General features: G+C 39.9%; 1 protein-coding gene and 1 long non-coding RNA gene across 13 annotated transcripts in view; both read right to left on the minus strand.

Moving 5' to 3' along the window:
- Lar (tyrosine-protein phosphatase Lar) overlaps positions 1–23,379 on the minus strand; it is a 169,852-nt gene that overhangs the window by 79,179 nt on the left and 67,294 nt on the right. The gene's annotated exons all lie outside the window — the stretch shown is intronic.
- LOC149270020 (uncharacterized) lies at positions 141–23,299 on the minus strand. The gene is made up of 2 exons (XR_016269483.1): positions 7,087–23,299; positions 141–7,030 (listed from the first exon to the last, which is right to left on the minus strand). It is a non-coding gene; the product is annotated as an uncharacterized LOC149270020 (long non-coding RNA).

Below are 23,379 nucleotides of genomic sequence, written 5' to 3' on the forward strand. Positions count from 1 at the left end.
TCATTTAGCGCGACGAAACGAGACGAATATCGTTTTTCGTTCATATTTAACGTGTTTATTATTGTTATTATTATTATTATCATCATTATTATTAATATCATCATTATTATTATTAGCATTATTATTATTATATTGACATAAATATTGTTTTTTTTTTTTTTTTTTTTTTTTTTTTTTCAGGTTATTAAATAGTTTTAGAACTAGGACTTAGACTTAGCTTAAATACATAGTTTTAGTTTGTATACATAGAAATATTTTATTTGATAAATGTGTAGTATTTTATAAAGAGCAATTAAGTACGTATGAATATTAATATATGCATACAAAGTAATTAAGAAACTTTCTAAATAATTATTGAAACATATTCATTATGCCGATTGCAGACTAAATTCGAAATATTTTCCTATTTTCCAATTTTTTAAATAACTCCAACTTAAGCAGAGCTCCAGTTAAATATAAATAATAAATATTGAAATACAAATTCAATAAATACATTAACAATTGCAAGAAATTCATTGAAATATTCAAAGATGTACATTTTATTAAAGAGATTCAGATATACAAAAGACTCTCGCTGTCTCTCTCTCTTTCTCTGGGTTCTGAGTGGGGCATTAAAACTTTTTTTGGCTTTCTGTGATCAGATTTTGAAAGTCTGCTATAAGCTTGGCGACCAGGCGGGAAACGGCAACAAGAGAAAGCAAATGCCGCAGGTTGGATAAGTAAATATTTTTATAAATAAAAGTATGTAGAAATAATATTTGCCGCCGAGATAGAGAAATAAGAACAGACTGAGAGAAAGCGAGAGAGGGAGAAATACAGCTAAAGTGTGTGAGTAAACTGCATTGTTGTCGTGGACACGAATCTGAGGACTTTGTATAATGTACAAGTATTGTAAATAATTTAAAGTTTGCCACAAGGCGTTCACAGCCAAAAACATGCAGACCATTTGCTTGGTAATGCGTTGCCATTGAGCCAGCTGCCAGCATTGTTGTTGCTCCTGTTGCTATTGTTGTTGCTGTTGTTGCTGCTGTTCGTGTTGCTACGAATACTTGGTATCATTTGGCAAGTTTTGTGTTAAACTTTTGCCTCGACAAGTTGCCGGCCAGAGTTTTGCATGTGGAAAATACGACTACATATACTAAGCACACACGCCACACACCAGCCAGAAAGCAGGAAAATTAAAAAGTAGGAGAAGAGTCTCACACTCTGTTCTGTGCATTGTGTATGTGTGTCTGTGTGTGTGGCAAACCACAGTCGAGCAGCTGCTGGCCTGGCCAATTTCGCATGTCTACCTCAAATTTCACGAAATTCACAAAATTATTTCAAATGTGACACTTGGAGAGCTCAAAGTGTGGTCACCAAATTAACTCGATAGCAAATCAGAAAGCCTGCGCAGTTTGATCGAATTTTGAAAGCCAAAGAGAATGTGTTCAAAGTGCATTCACTCAATTTTAGTTAATCAAAGCGCGAATAGTGCTTGAAAGCAATGCCAAAACATCTCATCTTAGTGATGGAAAATACAATTTATTAATCGATTATTGAATGCGGCATAAATATTGTACATCGTCAATTGGAGCAAAATAATCGATAATGGTGTATCACTTGATTAATCGTGCTATCACTATGTGTTCTAGCTGAAAATTTTTTACTTTAATTGCCATTAAAAGTTGAATATATCGGATAACAAATGCGACTTAAATGTTTATAATTTGAGCATATATTTGACGAATTCTGGTTTGTTTTCGTACTTTATTATCATATCATATCGCATGTTATTAAATAGCAGTTAGTATTTCACTTGAATGTGAATTTAAATTTCAATTCGTAAGATAAACATTTCCAGGAACTTAAATTTCCTATTGCTCATTATAAAACGCCCAATGGAGTGTTCTCGCGCCGTCTCTCTCACTCTCCCGCTCTGTCTTTGCTCTCCCTCTCGTTCCCTTTATGTGTGTCGTCGCCTCATTCTCTTAGACCGCGAAGCGTTGCTGGATTTGCGAAGCACTTGAAAGCATTTTACGCTTACGTTAACAGTTTTTATAGCCCGAGCAGCAATAAGCATATTGGTTTGTGGCTGTAATGAGCTACAGCATCCGCAGCCGAGCTTTGCTCGCTCACTTCTCCCACTCCCTTCTCGCTCCACCCACTAAATCAATGCTCAAGATGGCAAAGCAAATTTACAGCGATTTTTTCTTTGCTTATATATATATATATATATATATAGATATATATCTGCTTCTTTTTTGCAGCGACGCCTTCGCAGCGCGCATTTGTAAAGTTTTATGTTTGCTTAAACAATTTGATTGCGCGCCAAGAGTGGGAAAGGAAGAGCGAGATGTGCGGACAGAGAAGGCGATAGAGTATCTGCCGTGACGAGTCATAAAAATCGTATCATTATAGCCATAAAACTGGGATTTCGGTTTATTTGCGGTTTTTGCGAACATTTTTGCTTGTTGCTTGGTTTCGACTAAAAATTTAAATAAATTTAATTATATTTGCTTCGGGGGATGAGGCGTGGAGGCTATGGACCTGTTACAAAGATTAAAGGCATACATAATGAAATTTGCAGATGTCATAGAAGATACCAGACAGTGCGAGATCCCGCTGAATTGGATTGGTTTGTGTACGGATTGCAGGCTTTACAGTTTAAACTACAGCTACCCCGCAGCCCACACCATTCCCCCTCGCTCAACAACTTTAGCTTAGCGCCACACCACTGCTGATTTTTCATTTCGCACGTTTGACTGGTGCTGGGGATTAAATGGGAAAGAGACAGGCAGACTAAGAGAGTGCGTGAGTGAGAGAGAGAGATAGATAGAGAGAGAGGGGGAGAGAGAGAGAGAGAGAGAGAGAGAGAGAGAGAGAGAAGGTGTAGGCGGAGCTTCATAGAGCAAACAATTTCGTTGTTGATATGTGCAAATTGATTTCAACGTTTCAAATGTGTAGTCATAGATGCATACACACACACGCGCACACACACATTTAGAGAAATAGGATTAGTAACACTAGCGAACGGGCAATTTATATGGAAATTAATACCAACATTTTTACTATAACGCTAAAAAGAAGAAATAATATATATATTGAATATATAAAAATCGAATTGATTTTTGAGAATGTCTGCGGAAAACGTTTTCACAGACCATGGACGTAGCTTAATAACAGAAAATTGAAGGGGTGATATGAAAGCAAATTATATCATCATGGTTGCTTCAAATTCAAAGAAAACCTTAAAGACTCAAAGTGAAAAGGAATCTGAATACAATGAAAAATATTTATAGTCATATTTTTCATTGTATTCACATTCCTCTGTATTATTCTTGCTATAGCAATATATTTAGCATATGTTTGCAGCTATAGTCATCCCCCTTATAAAACTTTAAATTTATCTAGATTTTATTATTAATATTACGATAGTATTATAAATTTAATGGAGCTTAATATGTTCCAAACTAATTCACTAAATTGTTGTATAACTATATATATATTATATATTCATACATACAAATATACAGAAAAGAAGAATATCTTTTTATTAAAACTTTCTTCTGTAAAGCTCTAAGGAAACTTTGTACGATCAACTAGAATTTATTCAGTATATTTCAGCCTTATGCCAAGCTCCGTGAATATCTAAATTTGGTAACGTTCATCCACTTAACTTTCGCAGAGCTAATAGACAAAAAGCCCCATTTCGAAACCCCCTACCAAGTGCAGCCTCTTCTGCTTTTGAAACATTGTTCAAATATGCCCATAACTTTTGGCCTTGTTTTTCAATATGCCAAAACGCTCATAAAAATTGACCCCGTGTGGCACAAGGCATGGGCTAGGGCTATGGTACGGCCGCGGGAGGCGGGGATCCAAGAGCATATAAAATCAGCATATGCTCAGCGCCGTAAAGTATGCAGCTGCTTTTTATGGCCCTAACCCTAGTTCGAGCAAGTTAGGCCTCCAAATGCCTGGCCTGGCAATTTATGGCCGCTTTCCGTCCCCCGTCCCCCGTCCCCCGTCTCCCGCCTACCGCCTCCCGCATCCGCTTTCCCAGTCGCCTCCTTCATCAACCACTTGCTAACAAGGTTTTTCTATTTCATCTGTACGAGTTTTTAATAAGTGCAAAGTGCGGGCAGAAGTTTCTGCAAAAATTTCAACATTTAAGGGTTATTGTGAAAGCGGGTTCGGGCAGGGACTGAAGTGGGGGCTGCTGGGTTTGGGGTTTGCTGCTGATGCTGCCAAACTTTGTGTGTGAGCGTGTGTGTGTTGAGGACAAATCATTTGCCAGCAAAAACTAGCTACGAACAAGATATGAACGAAATGAAGCAGCAGAGGAATATCCTTTGCCCCATTGCTTCACCTCCACAGCCCTCCCCGCCTCTCCCCCTTTGCTGACTGACAGCTGCAATTCACCTGTCAGCAACAGCAGCAGCACATTTCGTTTTACTGAATTGCATTGAAATACGATGCTAAATTTAACGATTCATTGCATTTGCTGTTATCCAACACTTGCCCCAGCAAATTGCAACTCTGTTGAAATGCCCCGCCCCCATGGTCAGCCCTCACTCTGTCTATCTGTGACCCCCTTTTTGCTCAGCAGCCGCGCGTTGTGTATTTTTAATGCAGCAACTTTGGCATAGAATTGCTAAATCTGCTGAGTCTAAGAAACAGAACGCCTTGGCTCCAGCTCCAACTCTGGCTCTGGTTCCGCTTTCTGTAAAACTCTGCAAATAAAATATAAAGTGCAGCATAGTTTTACGCCAGGGGTTTTTATAGCCAGCGTCGAGCAGCTAAATTTTAATGTTACTTCAAAGGGTAATAAAAATAAACTTTACGCAAGTTGAGAACAAGCTGCGATGCTCGCCCCGGAACAAAAGGCGCCCGTGATTATATCCCATGGCCGACTACTGCAACTATGCAATGTACAATTTTAATTAAATTGCACAACAAGCTGCCGATGAGATGGCTGCGACTCTGTCGAAGGTAGCGCAGCAAAAGTGCAGTGAGCGGGCGGCTCAGGTCTCATTTGCAAATTGTCTCAGGAAGCGAAAAAGTGTCAGCGAAATCCCATTAAACAATTCATCAAATCAGCAAATCGATCGATGAATGTGGAGTCCTGGCTCACAGTTTTAGGACGGGACAGGCAGGACAGAGCGACAGGCATATAAATGATGTGGGCATATTCCTCTCAGACAATCATTAATCAAAATTAAAAGTGTGACCGCAGCTGGACTGCTTCAGCTTGTTCCACTCCAAGCTCACTTTCACTTTAAGCAACTAAGCTCCTCTTAAAGTACGATTCTCTATATTGAGGCCCGCACAGCTGCTCTCCTGATTTCCTATACCCTTGGCCATGCCCTGTCCCTGGCCCGTTCCCATGCCCAGTGACCCTTCACATTTGGCATTTCGGCTAAATGAACCGATAAAAAGGTAAGCCATTAAGTCGAGCTACGTCCCATTTTACAGATCTCTCAATCAGCTGTCAACTGTCGAGCATAACAAATGCCAATTTTAAACAGCAGCAATCTGCAAGTCAATAGAAGTCATATTGAACGGCAGCCCAAAATGGAACGGAGCTGGTGGACTTTGTGCATCCGACTATAAATTGATCATTAATTATACAACAGCTTGGCAGGAGTGGGGCTAAAAGATTTGTTGAGGTATTCCGCATTAAGTTTTAATTACAAACTTATCCGACAATCGCAAAATTTTTCAAATATCCCTTAGGCTTTTACTCTCAAGCTGATGGCAAAATTCCATAATCTTGATATAAACTGATTTGCTTTTGATTTGTTGGTTACTTGCGGGAATCAAATAAACATAATTTTAATACCATTAAATTCCCTTACCTTCAATATTTGATAGGTCTTAAATTATATTGAACATAATTTAATAATTTCGAATTTCATTTAATATCTATGCATTTTGCAGCGCTGTCTTTTTTACCACAATATTTACATATACAATTTAATATTCTTAAAATCTAAATTCTAAAGTAACTCTGACCCACTTCGTCTTCTGCTGCCAAAAAGTAACTTTGTGCAGCTCATCAACATAAATTTCTTGCAATTCTGAGAAACTAGTTCAAAGCTCAGTTGGCACGAAAAGTGGACTTGGCAGATTCAGCGTTAAATGGACCCAAAATTGAACACACACACACACATATACACGCTGCACACTTTAGTGTTGTTAACCAACACACAGTGACAACTATTTCTGACCGTTGCCAACACACGAAAATGTTACATGACATTTTAATATAATTAGTTTTTGCTCCGGGCATAATGTAAAGTGCGGCCAAAAAATGTCAGCACTTGCCACAGAGCAGCCGGGCAAGCGAGCAGTAGCAGGAGCAGGAGCAGGAGCCGGAGCTGGTAGCCCAAGTTGCCTTAAGGACAGCAAAGTTGACTTCACTGTGGTTGCCAAAGGAGAAGGAGGCAAGTTTGGGGCCGGGCGGGGCGGGGCCGGGTGGCCTAAAACTATTTGAGTTTGCGGTCGGCTGGCAGCATTTTATAAGCCGCAGCATATTTTTGCACAAATTTCAAGCTCACGCCTGTTCTATTAAATGGGGATTTACCGCACACACACACACACACATACACTTATACAGCCTACCTAGCAATCTATCTATATGTATCTGAGCGTCTATCTATCTGCTTGTATTTTCTTCTTTTTTATACAAAGACATCTCGGGCCAGGGCTACATTCATTATTTCTCTATGCGGGATTACTAAGTAAGCCGGGCTACGGCTTAAAATGCCGCAAACTTTATGAGACGCAGCACACGTGTCCTGTCCGCCGCGCCCTGCTGCTGCTCCTGGTCTTTTGTCTTGTCCTTTGACTAGGCCTCTCGTGCAATTTATGATTGCTTCGGCTGTACTCGGAGACAGAAAGATCTTGTAGACAACCTGGCAATTTCATAAACTGTGCAGACACTTGCCAAATTGGCCCACCTCCACGCCCCCCTTCGTTTTCTTCTCCATCCATCTGCGTTCACCCCTGGATTTTGCTTTTGTCTTTCATTTTACGCACGTAAAGGCCGCTGTAAGCAGGCTTTGATATTTTATTGAGCTTGTCATAATATTTATATATACATACATATATATATATGATGCGTGTAGCACAGTGTAAACAGCACAGACTGCTGCTGGATTTACCAGCCGTCCCTTTCGCTCCCCTCCTCGTCTCTCACTCAGCGAGACAATGCAAAAACTTTGGCCAACAGTTTGAAAAAACTTTTATTATTATTAGCATTAAGAGGCTCGAGCCATGTTCTCCATCTTTTTTTCTCTCTGTGCAGACTTTTATTAGTTTCAACTTTTGACAGAAATTATATCGAGTTTATACACAACCAATACATGGATATACACACATACATATACATATATTGATGATGCTGATGAAGAGAAAAACTTTTGGTTCGCATCAAAGTTTCATTTTTCCTGAGCTACTTTTTTTCTGCTACGGCTCGAAGCGATGTTTTGTTTAATTTATGTTATTTAGAAGTTTGTGGAGCAAAAGATTTGCTCGAGATGCCAAATGAAAGGCGGATTAAATAAATCAAAAAAGTATGGATATTAACGCTTGTTGCTATGGCATCAACTTTATCAAAAATGAATATATAATAAAGAGACTGAGACAGATAAGACAGAGCCGAATTGTTAACTTGGGCTAGAAAATATCTTAAAAATACTTAGATGACATATCTGAAGAAACATTAAATATCAGAATATAGAATTAATATGTTGGCAAAGTCTGATGAGCTATAGAGAAGGAAAAAGGAATTGTAACATCAAATTCTTCAAGTAGTATGATGGGTAGTTGGATTCCTACTTTCAACAAGGATATATTAGGCAGACTATAAATAGTAGCTGACTCCTTTATGGTACAACAAACATATAAATATCGCATGCAAGTATTTACTTACATTCACAAATATCGCAAATGTGTGCTTAAAAGCTTTGCACATTATGTAGAAATAATAAAGTACCCTTTTGCAAAGTATATACAAAAGGCTTGCCTAGGCACTTCCACACCCACGCAAGAGCAGCCAGTCAGCCAGCCAGCCAGCCAGCCAGCCAGCCAGCCAGTTGACAATGGCAATGGAAATGGCTAAAAGCGCACCAAGGCAAACAAGCAACACTTAAAGCAGCAAAAACAATGCAAGAAATAGCCAAACAGTCAACAGCTAACAACAGTAGCAGCCAACAAAGGTAGCCAAGTCCCCGGGCAATTAGAGAGTGGGCGTGGTAGGTGTGTGTTGTCCGTCTGGGTGGAGTCGCCTTTAAGTGCGCTCAACAACAACAACAAGCAGAAGCAACAACAACTGCTAAGGTTTCCGACCGAGATTTGGAAGAGCTTGAAATGTGCTGGCATTTTAGAGCCAGCTTTCAATTCTGCATTGTCATAGCTTGATAAATAGCTGAAATTGCTTGCAGACAGTCTGGCAACGCTCTGCCAAAAGCATTCAACAGATACACCAAGGCGCACAGATACTTCAAGCCTTTGAATAAAACTGCGTTCAAAGAAAAAAAGAAAGCTTAAGAGAACTGCTGGAAAGAAGTCACAAAAAGCAGCGACACGGCTGACAAATAGTGTTGCCAGACTGTTGCATTTTCTACTGCAAATGCTTGGAAATGAAAGTTTTTAGCAGCTGAAAGAAGCTAAGAATTTGTTGAATGGCCTGACAAATTGTTAAGCATTCAGATAAGATAAGAGTTTGCGCTTGTCGTGTCTCTGTTGCTTAAACAATTCAGCTTGAGCTTTTATTCTGTGATAAGAATGATGATATAAAAAAGGAATTACTAAATAGGCTATATTAAGAAGTGTTAGTCAAAACTCTTTAAACTATCGTTATTCAATATGTTTATTGCTTATATATAGCTCCTGCAGGATGCTATACGATTTTCGAAATATCTCAACTAATATTTTTTTCCACTTTTTACCGTTTCCTGCCTATTGATAGAGCTCCACTCAGATTTAAAGCATAGATCAACAATGCAATTATTTAAAACGTCAACCAATCGGAATGTCAGGAATTTCAATCTGAGCAAACTTTTCATGCAAAGCCTTTGGCTCTTTTGTTTAGGTAGTTATGCGACATGCGTTTTGTGTGTCTGACACTCAGGTGAAATTCCAAAGCTCCAACAGAGCTGCACGACAAACAGACAGACATATAGAAACACAAATCAATCACGACAAGCAGCACAATAAAAACTTTCATCAAATCTGTGAGGAGTTCACCTCAGACCCGCAGAACTTACACGGGCATTAATATGTAGCCCGCACTCTGCGAGCAGCAGTCGTTTCCTGCAACCCATCCATCTATCGTGCTATCTCTCTTTAAGAAACTAAAAGACAAGCGCCACACACTCTGCATAATTCCAGAAGCAAAAAATCTTTAGGCGCCCGGCGACAAGCTGAAAGGAAGAGCCATAAAGTATGCAATGCCTTTTGCCTTCTGCCTTCTGCCATTTGCTGCTGACTCCTTCCCACGTAGGCTCTGTCTGGGGCCTATGTGGGGGCGAGGCCGGTGCCTTGGCTCTTTGTTTTATTGTTTCTCAAATCGCTGTCGCTGCTGCTGTCTGAAGCTTTGACTTTGCCTCTTTATTATTATGCAGCGTGCGTCGCGGCTCGACCAGATTATAAAGGTCGACCAAGCAAGCAAGCGAATGAGCAAGTATGAGACTCGGAGTCGATGGCGTGGGCGCTGGCGGGGTTGGGGTCGTGGACTCTGACATTTGCACAACTTTGTCACGTGGTGCGGCACGCATTACTTTTAAAGACGAGAGCTGAGCAGCGAGTCGGCAGGAGAAATATTTAGGTACATTTACAGTTTGATAAATGTGCCAAGAGCCCGAAGCCTCAGGCTCAGTTGCCATATTTACATTACTCCTGGGCTGGGCTTATGGAAATGCGTTACCAGCCAGCGAGCAGCGCCGCGGGCTGTCGGCCAGCTGCTGGAGGAGCTCGCTGAGTAAGTGCTTAGTGTGGCCAAAATGTTCCCAGAGACAACTGTTGCAATGGCAGCAATTATGAGAGGGGCGTGGCAGGGCGGAGGGAGCTATCAGCAGCCATATGCAGTATATAAAAAAAAAGGACACCAACGAAAAAAAGGAAAAGAGAAAAGCAAAGCTGTTGTTGCCACATTAAAGCAGAGGCATTGAGTGAGCGAGACGATTAAGACGATAATAACAAGTGACAAGTTTATTGCCCGCACACACACTTAGACAAACACCCACACACACACACACGCGCTCACTAACACTCACTCAGTCACAAAACGGAGCCACACAAAAACTCTTGCCGTACAGACTGACAGACAGCCAGACGAAAGCCTAAGCTTTTGTGGCCTGAAACCTAATGTGCCAACAGCAGCAGCAGCGACAACAAAAGTGCCACAAATAGGGGGGCATTGTGTTGCGGGGGCGTGGCCAGCCAGCATTGCCCACATTATTGGCATGCGGGGCACACAACATTTGCCGCCTTAAAAGCCAGTTCCACTAATGCCAACAGCTGGCCACATAAATATCACCAAAGGGCGAGAGCGGAGAGGGGGCGCGTCGGTAACGGACTGTCTATAAATGTTTTTGTTGCCAAGTGTTGTAGCTGTGGCGCTGGCCGCGCGAGCACTAAAACCACTAAGTAAGATAAGTGAGGTCAAGCAAAAGGGGTCATGTGCGCGCATTGTTACGTATACGCAACGTGCAACCCGGCAGGGGAAACAAAAGGAGCCAAGGGGGAATTGGGGTAGCGGCGGGCAACTGTAACTGGACACCAAACAACGGCAAGTGAAAGCACAGCTCAGCTCAGCTCAGCTTAGCTCACTGCAAAAAGATAGTAAAGACATTTTGCTACTAAAGCACGGAAGGCCAGCCAAATTATGTGAGCTGTCCCAGCTGGAGGGCAGCTAAAATGAGAGTTGGACGGAGCAGACGCTGCTTATCATCCATGTAGATATCTCCCACACTCAGTAGCAGCTCTCAAGTGTTGCAAGTACTGGGAAATGTCAGCGATACTGTTTATACATAGAGAGTGCTCTTTAGATTTGATGTAAATATGCTGATTATTATTATTTTATTAAAGAAAAATTATATGTATTTTTAGTGAAAGAAATTTATGAATCGATTTTTGAGTTATATATTAATTTAAGCTACGCGATTACTAATTTCAACTAAACGATGAAACATAATCGATTAATTGTTAGTCAAATGATTTTTGTTTAGTGTTTTTGGATATTTTGGATATGTTGTATTGTCCACAAAATGTATGTTAATATTTATTTAATAATAGAAACAAAAACAATGACCTTTAAAGAGGTGTGGGGGTCAATCTGTTGTTCTTTTCCGTAAAACGCACTGAAGGATTGATTACTTCCGATTACTTGTTGGAATAATCAATTAATCGAAATCAATTTTTAATCAATTTTGCGTTAAAATTGAATCGTCAATAGAAGTACAAATAATCGATTATTGTATGTATGATTTATGGTGTCATCACTATATATTTTATTAAACAAAATTGTTGCTACTTTTAGTGGAAATTTAAACTAACTTTAAATGAACATCTTTTGCTTTTTAAAATACAAGTCGAATTTAAATTAATTTTGGTATTATTATCCATTAGCTTCACATTATGCCAGAAAAACCACAGCCAATGTTAATCTAAAATTTAGCTTCAGTCAGCAGTTCAAGAGGCCCGCGTTGATATCTCTTTTCCGCACACTTTAGATCTGAGCACCCTTAATTGTTTTTATTTTCATTTTAAGATTGCCCATTTCACGCACCGAATTCTGTTTTTAAGCAAGAGCCTAAGCTGGTTTCATGGCCTCTTTGGCTTATTGTGGCATATTCTGTTGTTCGCTATAAATTAATTAGTTAAGCTTTGTTGTCATATTGCAGATTCATTAATTAAAGCCAAGCCCCAAAGAGCCAGATTTACGTCCTGGCAGAGATAATGAAAAAAAGAAAGATACCAGCAAAAAGTAAATAGTCATTGCGTTGAGATTAGGGGGAACAGCAAATCTATGGGGAGAACCGTGCGATTGGCAGTGCTAGCGTTTTGTCAAAAAGCTAAGTTCTGACCAGGTTTCTGGCCAATAAGGAAATTATTTTACATGATTCAGCATATCAAAAAGCAAAGCAATTATAGCCAAACTCGCGCTATCATTGCGAACAGCATGAAAATGTTATCATGAGAAGACAAAATGCGTAGACTAAAAATCTCTGCTCTGTTGGCCGACAGTGAGTGCGGACAGTATGTGGATAGAGCCATCCCACTTATCATACGAAATACAATTAGTTGGGCTATCTGACAGATGGGGGCTGCCCTCAGGCATATCTGTATATCTACTCAAGCTGCTTTAAAGAAAATCGATTATCGTTAAAGCTATCGCTGTGCGAGGAACGAACCTCATTTGAAAATCAATCAAAGACAAAATATTCCATTTACCACAAATCCCACTACAAACTAGGAAACCTGTAGAGAAAAGAGGAAGCCACGCAAATTGAAAAATTATGTTTGCCAGCTGCACTGAAAGTCGACTGCAGCAGCAAACATCAAGTGAAGTCAAGTCAAGCTTTTCCCTGCTAATGTTTTGCCAAGCACAAAACACAAAGCAAAAAAATAAAAAATAAGCAAATGAAAACAACAAATACCAAAAACACTCGCATGCAAAACGAATTTCAAGAGCGGTGTAAAAGATGTACGGTATGTATATGATGTGTTTGTGTGTGGGAGTATCGAAAGATTGATGCTAAATTGATGCCATGCCGAGTGGGTTATTGTCTGGCCCGCATATAAACAAGCAAAACAAAAGCAACGAGTCCAAGAAGAAGTAAAAACTTCAATGACGCTAAAGCATTTTGTATTCCGACTTTCACAACAGATAAGCAGCGGGACCCACTGAGAGCGACAGAGAGAGGGAGCGAGAGAGCAAGCTGAGGGCGACAGGCAGTTAGCCAGCAGCAAAGGAAGTTGAGAGGCTACTTCTGGCAATTTATGGCATATGTTACCATCATACACACCCACACACACACACGCACAGCCGCCCTCATATGTAAATGCCAAAATAATACATGTGCGTATGGCATAAAAATTGATATGCCAACGCTTTTTCATGTGTGAGTAATTCACAAGTAAATTTTATAAAGTTTTTAAATAAAATATAAAATATGCTTCGGGACATTAGAGTGCGCCATGTGCGACTCTTTGCATTCCCTAGAATATAAATAACAATTCAATTATGATATATTGCATTATATAAGCTATATATTGTATTTTATTTTATATTGTATATATTTATTATATGCGAAACATTCTAGAGGTTTAGGGACTTTTTAAAATACCACCTTTTGCCCAAATATATATCTAGTCACATTTTTATTTGGGGTACTCCCTGCCTTATTATTTCTCTTATGCAATCAAATCCAATTATAACAGAAATTTAAATAGAAATGACATCTTTTTTCCAGGGTGTTAAATTTTACGAATAAAATAGACATTAATATAAAAATGTAAAAAATAAATAAAATAGAAATTATATAAAAATAGAAAATAATGTTCGGCATGAGTGTTAGGGACATTCCCATATTTGTTTCCATTTTTATTGCACTATATTGGCTAAGCCTCTACGGCGTATTGTGCTCAAAGTCTTAACTAATTAGTTAGCTAGTATATCGGTAACATCTATTTTAAGCCTATTTATATTTATAATCCCCAATCATTTTATTATACAGGGCATCTCTTTCCGCAGCAACATTGTGCTAAACTAATGCCACACGATAAATTGAACTTTTCATAAATTTTTGCAAACTGAAATTGGCAAGGGTCTTCGTTGTCCTCAGACTCCGGCTCGGCCTGGGCTCCTGCTTGTCTCTGTCTTCGGCATTCGCTTTTTATAGGCCAGCCTGGCACTGTCAACGTCTTTGCCACGCCCCCTCCAGCGCTGGCCGCCTCTGGGCTCGCTGCATCAAAGTGCTCGATAGCAGCGGCTCAGAATTTATGGTTGACAGCTTTTAGGCTTTGTTTTGCTGCTTATTATTGTTATTGGCACCAACAGTGACATATTACGAGCGCCTACTACTCCGCACGCTTGTCGAAGCTCATTTGCTGGCTGAAGCCGTGACAGCCACGCCCCCTCTTCCTCTAGCGTCCCGTAAGACCACCACCTTCCGAAGTGGCTTGTATATATAGAGAGATTGCGAGAGTTTTTGGCCGTTGCGTACGCCGGATTATTAATATTAGAAAAAGGAAATATATTTTCTAGTGACCGGCTGCTGTTTTCGATTATTGTCCAGGCCAGCAGAGGCAGCAACAGCAGCAGCGGCAGCAGCAGAGTGTCCTGCGTTAGCCTCCATTTTGGTCCTTTTTGCCGTAAATTGTTATTGACAACGGAAGCAGCAGTGCGGCACAAATTGGGCGTTGAATTTGCGGCTTGGTTTTTCGTTTAGCCGCCTTAGCTTTTCTGTTCCTTTTCTTTCTTTTTTTCCTTTGCAATTTTTTCTTCTTCTTTTTTTGCTTTCTTTCATTCTGGGTCTCTGTCCGTCCATTTGTTGTGGTTATTATTATGGTTGATTTAGTGGCCACAAATTGAATGAATTGTCTTACTTAAGCGCAATAAGCAATATTCGATTTACACACACACACACACACCCAAAGACACCACAGACACATACATATTTATTGTATATATATCGTGTATATAAATCAGATTTATATACAAGTTTAAATTCAATAATGCCTAAGTGCGTGCTCAAATCAGATTAAAAGACGACGCCGGCAAGTGCGGAAATGACAGGGCCGGAATTGAATTAATTAATGCCAGCTGAGCTGAGCTGAGCTGAGCAGCACGCAGAGGCAACAACTCTGAACAGAGTTGTCAAGGAGCAGGCAGGGAACAGCCAGTTGCCGAGCAAATAAAGTTGACAAATGCTGACAGCGGGCGACAGGGCGCACAAAATATTAAAATAAAGTTGTAATTAAACGCATCGCATAACTTGCGAAATGCGCGCACAAAGCACGAATTCAGACCAAGCCAAATTCTGTCCTAAAGCGGCATATAACTCACGCATACGCGCGCACACACAAACGCACACACACACACACACATGCACATGCTTGAGCAACAGTTGAATAGATGAAAATCACTCAGAAGATGTCACACCACGAATGGGTTTAAGTAAGTGTGTGTGTGTGTGTGCATGTTTGTGTGTGCGTGTTTGTGTGTGTGAGAGTGTGTTAGCGTGTTGAAAAAATATGTGAATACCACAAACACACACAAATAACTTTGACAATTAGAAAATTAAAATTACACTGAGAAAAACGACTTTATCACCAAAATAAATTAAAAAAAAAATTAAAATATTAATTTATGTAACTGCTGAAGAGCTAAAGCTTACTAAATAATAAAAAAAATTATAAATAATTTTATTTAGTATAACAGAAAAAATAAATTACCAAATTAAATTAAATTATTAAATTTAACTGCTAACTTTTCAACAATAATATGTAATAATAAAGTAAACTTCAGCAGAAATATTTCAGATATTGTAATATGCATAAAAAACTATATGTATCAAGATGTATTTTACAGAAATTAGTATTTAATATTCAATTCATTTGTTTTATAAACTCTACGATCAGCTCTGCAATCATATCAGTTAATTAGAATCGAGGAAATAACTTGTCCAACTTCCATTAAAATTCTTTACTAATTCTACTCTCTCTGCTATTCTTACTAATTCTAAACTCTCTCTCTTTCACATCGTATCCCACTACTCGCACGCAGCTTTGCACTCTCGTTATTCTACTTATCCTAATGCAATTCTGTCGTCCGCTGCCACAGCAACTCCATCGCTGTTCCTTGTTCCATGAAGCACTTCCTCCACTCTCCTCCGTTCGCTGCTCTCGCCTAGCTGTGCTCAGTTTTAAAAAGTCATTTGTACAATGGATATTGTTCGCTGCCAAGTTACACTTGCAGTTGGCTTGAGAGCTCTTCGACTACATTTATCTCTTGACTTTATGGCTAGCAAATTAGTTTACGACCAACTCAACTTTTGGCGCAAATCTTACAAACAATTGTTTGCAGTGTATAACCAAAAAATAAATAAATTTAATGCAGCAACTGCGACACAATGGCAATAATTTTGTTGCCACAAAGAGAGGGAGAGGGAGGGGGGCGAGTGGCAGAGCAAGGCAGAAGCAGAGGGAGAGAGAGAGAGAGAGACAGCTGGCAATTTGCAACCACTGCCACCATCATTACGACCACCAGCGCCACTTACAGTGGAGCCTATCTTTGGAGCGCCAGCTGCTTGGCACCGCAGACACCGAAAAACCAAAAAAGCCAGCATGAGAAGTAGAGAAGGTGTGCTGCCAAGAGGAAGAGGCGAAGAGGGACGGGAAGGGCGAGGAGTGCCACACGCGCAAGCATATTAAAATATTTAATTACCATGTAAACTTACGACTTTTGTTTTTGTTATTGTTTTAATTGTGACAACAACTGTCATAATAATGAATATGATGATGTTTTGCGAGACAGCCAAGGGAGGTTGAGTGTGTATAAGTGTGTGTGTGTGTGTGTGTGAGTGCGTGGGGTGGGTTCACCACAGACAAACGCAATATGCTTCGCTTTTTGGCCCGGAAAAGTATGCTACATGCGGCCAAAGTTTGAAATGGATGCCAGCCAAAGCTTTATTACATTTGTGTTATATGTGCGTGTGTGTCTCTGTGTGTGTGTGTGATATACGACTGATGTGTGTGTGTGCGAGTGTGATTGTGTTTTGGCGGTTTTTCTTAGAATTGTGAAGTACTTTTGTCGCCTTGCATGTTTTTTGAATTTTAATTGCAGTTCTCTTCTCATTGCACACATTGTCGTGCCTGGATTTGTTTCATTGTCCTCGTCTCACCAAACTGTTCGCCTCCCACTCTCCCTACCCCAGCCACTCTCTCTCTCTCTCTCTCTCTCTCCTCTCTCTCTCTTTGCCGCCATATTTAATTAAAAATGCTTGTCTTCCGCTACTTCTACTTCTACTTTTACTACTTGCTCTGGTTTCTTTGGTGCATCCCAGGTGCTTGCTTCTGTTTGCTCATTGGAACTAATTAGTTTTATTTAGCTCCACTTATTGACTTGCTCGCCAAACATTTTCAATTGACATTGTCAGGACCGCACGCTTCGTACCCTCGTCCGTTGTTCCTGTCCCCTCACTGCTGCCCTTCAGCTCCTCAGCTCGTCTGCTCCGCGTCTCCTTGGATGGACTACTGTTTAGTATGCAGCACACAATACACATAAAACATTAATAAAGCTTGTTGTCCTTTTCGGCTGGCTGACTTTGAGCTCGTGCTCGTCGCGTCCTGCAGCTTAGTTGAGGTCCTTGTCATTACCAAACATCATCCCCGAAGTCTGGCCCAGCATATGCTTAGCATAATTTTAGACCTATTCTATGGCACATAGCGTGGCCTTTGATTTATGTCCCTGGCATTCTCGAAACGTTTGACTTAATTAAAAAACTAAACAAAATGCAGTAAAATACCTGGCGTGTGTCAATTGTGACTGATTTAGATGTATCGCTAGGCGTACTGCTCTGCTCTTCCTATCTAGAGATTACAATCTCAACTATCTTAATGTGAAATTCCATAATTTACATAATCAGAACTTTTCATATCTTTATCCATAAACATAGAATTAGGATTTAAATACATTTTTAGTGGGAAAGTTACATCAAACAACTTTAAATTTATTTATTTATATTTTATACTACTTACTCGTTTATTAAATTCTCTCTAATCTAATTATATCACTGAAATTATTCAATAATTCAGTTTTAGTTTAATTTTCAGCCCAAAGTATATATCCTTAGATAGGTCTACTTCCGACTCCGACGCCCACTTATTTCCAGCACGCTGACTCTACAGGGTGCTCAAAGAATCGCCACGCTAGCTGAAATCATTTAAAGTTGTTTTTTTTTTCTTTACATTATGAAGCCAACTGGCCGTTGGCTGGACCTGGCGGATTCCTCGAACAAAACTGCTAGCGCTTGGTCTCGGAGCCACGGTTCATATCATAATTCAGTCATATAAAATTTGTCTAGCGTAAAATTAGAAATGCCGCAAAATACAACGGCGGCTAACAAGAGAACAGACGACTTTGTAATTAAAATTCGAGAGCTTAAAAAAAAAAAATAATAATAAAATAAAATTACAACAACAAAGCACGTTAAGCGAAGAAGCTGAAGGAAATCACAGGCATCCATTGATATGCTGATGAGCATAGCTGTTTCTCGACTCTCCCCCTCTCAGCTCTGCTGAGGCTTGACATTCAAGTGACTGCGTGAGTGGCTCAGGAAATTGTGAGTGGGGTGTGTTGATGGGGCTGGCTGCGTGTGGGTGTGTGTGTGTGTGAGGGAGAGGGTGTGAGTGCATGTGAGCGTGCGGGGACACGTCGCCAAGTTGTTTACATACAAATTTAAAGGCAAACACTCGTTGATTTTTATGCTTTTTATCAACACAGCGAAAATTGAAAATGACGCTCGGGCGAAAGTCAAACATAAACAGAGCTGCCACAAGGCGCGCTGCACATTGGCGCAAATATACAAACAGAATTAGTGAAAGCTTCTGAATGCGTATTTAGGAACATGTAGTCTACACCAAAAGGTTGACAGAAAGAATCCAATGCACAAAAGAAATGTGTTAAATGGTTGACAGACCAAAAAGTATAACGCAAAGAAAGCTCGAGATTGAGCAATGTTCTAAAAAACAAAAAAAAGTAATCTAACATTTTACTAAAATGGCAAATAATTCTTCAGGTGTTTAATAATTTAAATATGTTTCAATTTTATTTTACTAAACTGAAATTCACTTGTAAAATATGTGAAATAATCTGATTTTCTGTATCTCTTACTTGGTATCTCTTACTATGTCTCCCTATGTCGCCCTATTTATCTCCACCTCTCTCTTTCAATCTATTTGTGTCTCCTTGTTTATCTCTAAATCCATCTATCCCTCTTTCACTATGTATTGAGTTCATCCTCCCCTCTTTTTTCTCTTTTTCCTATATATTCCTCACACTCTTTTGATCTCTTTCTTTCTGTATTTCTTTTTCTACACATCGCTTATTATTTTTCCATTTTGTTTTTTTTTTTTTTCACCCAGTATTTCTCCTTCTCTATCTGTTTCTATCTCTCTCTCTATTTGCCTGCCTTTCTCTTTCTTTCTTTTTCTCTATCTACGTGTTTATCTCTCTCTCTATCTTTCTTTCTAATTCACTCTCTATTGATTTTAGCCTCTCTTTCTCTATTATCTCTCTGCTCACTCTTTCTCCTTCACTCCTGACTGTCTCTCTCTCTCTCTCTCTTTCTCTTTCTCTTTCTCTCTCTATATATCTTTTATAATCGCTGTTGATTTCTTTCTCACCGTGTATTTCGCATTTTCGCTCCTTCTCTGTTTATTTTTATTTTGCATTTTCACTCTCTCTCTTTCTCTCTCCATAGTTTGCTCTATTCTCCTAATATAGTTATATTTTGTAAGTGCTTAAATATACTATATATTCATGAACACGACTCGCTCATTCTTTCGCATTTCCCTCTTTCTTCTTCTTCTTTTGTTAGTCATAAATGTTTATACATATGCACAATATATGTAATACTCTGTCGTAAGCAACCCCATTCAATAGTCAGTAAGCCCCGACTTACACCTTCTTTGCCTAGGCCAATTATTTGACTTAGATATTCGATTAGTTTTGTTTTGCCAGGCACAAAGTTTAAATGAAAAATCAATTGGAAAACAAACAAGGCTGAGCACAAAACTCAATCTGATGACAACAATTTTTGTCTATCAGCCAAATTGAAAATGCAGCCCCGGCTCCCGATTTGGAAGTCCGCCCCACCCTCATACCTCGCCGCTCGCCCCTCGCCTAACGATTTGTAACCCATGTCAAGTTGGCATTTCTCAATCAGCTGCAGCCCACTGTGCGCCTTTTCTTAAATTTCACAACGCCAAATAAACAAATGTGTGTCTGTGTGTGTGTGCGTGTGTAAACATGTGTGCTGTGTGTGTGTGTGCATGTGTGTATTAGTGTGCGTTGATTTTCAATCGATGCTGAGGCCGAATTTCCTTTTTCTTGTGGCAAGAAGAAAACTTGTTTGCCAACTTTGCGGTTTTTGAGGTTGACATGTTGGCTGCTGATGTGACCCAAACAAGTGGAGCAGCAGCTGATGCTTGATTATGATGATGGCTACTGCTACCGCCCCCCGCAAAGGGGACAACAACAGTGGCTGCGGGGTCACTGCGGGAGCGGTGGATCGTGGCAAGCTGGCTTAACAAATTGAGCAAACCTGACGTTACAAATTTGCACCAGAACCCTGTCGGAAAGTTCTTTTTTGTTTCTTGTTAGACTAAGCCTTGTTGTGTGTGCAGAGTGTGTGTGGCTGAGGTATAGGGGAGTGGGAGTGGGGGCGAGGGAGACTAGGATATGCATTTCCTGCCAGGTAATTACCTGGTGATGGGCAACAAACAAGCCGCTGACTGCGGGCCGTCATCAATTCAAGCGGTGCTCTAATTAAAGATACGAATCAAAACATGCAAACGCCGTAAACGGACAACGAACTCAATACACACACACACACACACACATAGAGAGTAGAGTGCTGTTGAGTGCTAGCTGTAATTGATTTGCCGGCAGTTTGTCTTTCATTGTTGTTGCCTGTTTGCCTAGCTACAGAGCCGCCAGCGAATTTAATAAATATGAAAAACATCAAATTATTTCAAATGCTCCACTGTTTGTCTGTTTGCCTGCCAGCCCCTTGACCCCAGCCCTCCCACCGTCCGTCCGTCCGCCCTTTCGCCCCTCCTCCGGCCTGGCTGTCTGACTGCCTGACAAACGCTCGCCGCGCACGAGAAAATATGCTAGCGGATTGGTGGAGCGGAGGGCGCTGTGGTGGGTGTGGCACTGCATAATTTTGCAATTGCTCCACAACAAATCGCAGTTGATTGTTTTACGTTCCAGTACATACATAACTGTAGTCTGCTGGGGAGCAGGGGAGTGCTTGCAGTGCGAGCGGGTCGGTTGGCTCCAAAAGAGCCTTAAAATATGCAACGAAACTTTGCTCAAAGCATAAAATCAACTCGCAGCACAGCAATGCAATGCCACTTGCCACTGGCAAAGGAGCTGCTGCTCCTGCTCCTGCTCCTGCCGCTGCTGCTAGTGCTATTCCTGCTGCTTCTGCTATTGCTGCAACGAGCGAGGCAAATAGGAAATCACAGCAACAACAACGACTGAAACGGAAATGCAAGGCATTCTTATGCATATCCTCTAAACAACTGCGCACAGACACAGATACAGACACACACAAACACAGACACAGACACAGATGGATCCACGCAAACTGCGAGTAAAATATAGGAAAGCAAGTGAGAGAGACTCACAAGCATATACCCTATAGCGATGTTATCGATCATCGATATTTTGAGTTGTGCAGTTTCTGTAGAATGATCAATATACGTATCTATATATATTATATTATATATTCTTTAAAGCTTTAGCGGTGAGTAACACATACATATAAGCAGAATTTTTACAATATCGACTTCTGAATTAATAACAATATATATTTGTCTTAATATTCATTTTGAATTAATTTCAAAATAATGAGTTTAGCGTTAAGTATTATTATTATTATTCTTGTTTACCTCAAAATGAATGAAATGCTTCAAATGGATCGAAAGAGATGAATCGATAATTATCGATTTTATATATAGCAGCATGATCCATTTGACCATACAACGATTCAGTCTTGCTCAAGTATTTCTGATACAAAACAATTTGCTGCATATACTTTCTGCTCGATTCTACAGGGTATAGCAACAACAACAACAACAATAGCAGCAGCAGCAGTAACTGGCAGCTAGAGCTTGACTCGCAGTCGGGACTCGCCTTGTTTGGGGAATTGTGCTGCTTCGACTGCTCGCAAAGCTGGAATTTTTTCATACGCAAATTAAATCTACATCCCGTCGCACTTGGTCTCAGCAATGTGCCACGCCCACGCCAAGAAACAGACTGAAACAGAGGCAGTCGCAGTAGCGGACGCGGAGGCAGAGGCAGTCGCATGCCTTAACAAATATTCATTACATAATAATAAACTAAACTCAACGAAAAGTGCGGCGGCACAGCCAAAATCAAATTGCACATAAAACAGAGAATGTTGGCAATGCGTGGCATGCCTCGCAGACAGCGGAGCCGGAGTCTAATATATTTGATTTGTATGTGTGTGCGTGTGTGTGAGTGCGCGTGGGTAATTGTGTTTGTGTTTGTGGCAAATCAATGACATGTAAAAACTCTAATTAAACGCACGTTTCTGGCGCGCTATACTTCCGCAAATAGCAAGCAGTCCATAAAAGAGGAAACATAAACATATACATATACAACCCTAACATAGAAATAGAAAGCGACAGGGGAAGAGAGAGACAGAGAGATAGCATACTTGTTACACTGTAATTGGATTGCCTGGGAAATAGGCGTAATCGAAGGACTCCTGGCATATGACATATGGCCAGAGAGCAAATAATTTCCATGTGCATAGAATCAAAGCAGGACCGTAATCGAGTCAAGTCAAGTTTGCCCAGTCAACTTATTTATAAGAAGAAATATTTACTTAAAGTCAACGTTAAACAAATACCCAAAGACATACATTTAATTATTAGTGTTTCTTTGGCTGTATTCAGATATTGATATTGATCTGAATGTGTTCAAATATAGAAAGAGGAGACAATATTAACAGTGTACTAACAATTTCATGTCACTTACACATAATAATAATATATGCATAGACCAAATATATGGACGTAATATCATATCATATTTTTATACATATATGTATTTTAAATATATATATTTATATATACAGTGTAACAAGCTTGGATATCTGAATGGAATAATTATTCGTATTAAATTTTTGGTGGTTCCTGAGAAGACTATTGATAACAAGTAAGAAAGCTCTAGTCGAGACTGCTCGACTACGAGATCCCCTGAACCCTTGGAGTGCTAGCTATTTCAATAATTTTTCGCGTCTTTCAGCTTAAACATACAGCAAACACATACACACACATACACAAACACATACACACACAAGCACCCACGCATAAACAGGCATGGGCTGCAGTGTGCGCTTACTATGAGAACTTAATTGTTTAATAACTTTTTTTGTGGACGTACGATCTTCATGAAACTTTCAGATTATGATTATAACATGAATATGCATGTAATTGCCAAAGCACAAGTCTCTAGTATTTGAAATACGTTTTTTACAAAAGTGAGGGTGAGGGGGTGAATTTAAGGGAGGGGGGTAAATTTTAACAAAAACCGAAATTGTATAAATTGCATATAAGCATACATAAAAAATT

This window comes from Drosophila arizonae, chromosome 3 (genome assembly GCF_054131065.1).
Source record: "Drosophila arizonae isolate 15081-1271.41 chromosome 3, UAZ_ARI_1.0, whole genome shotgun sequence".
NCBI lineage: Eukaryota > Metazoa > Arthropoda > Insecta > Diptera > Drosophilidae > Drosophila > Drosophila arizonae.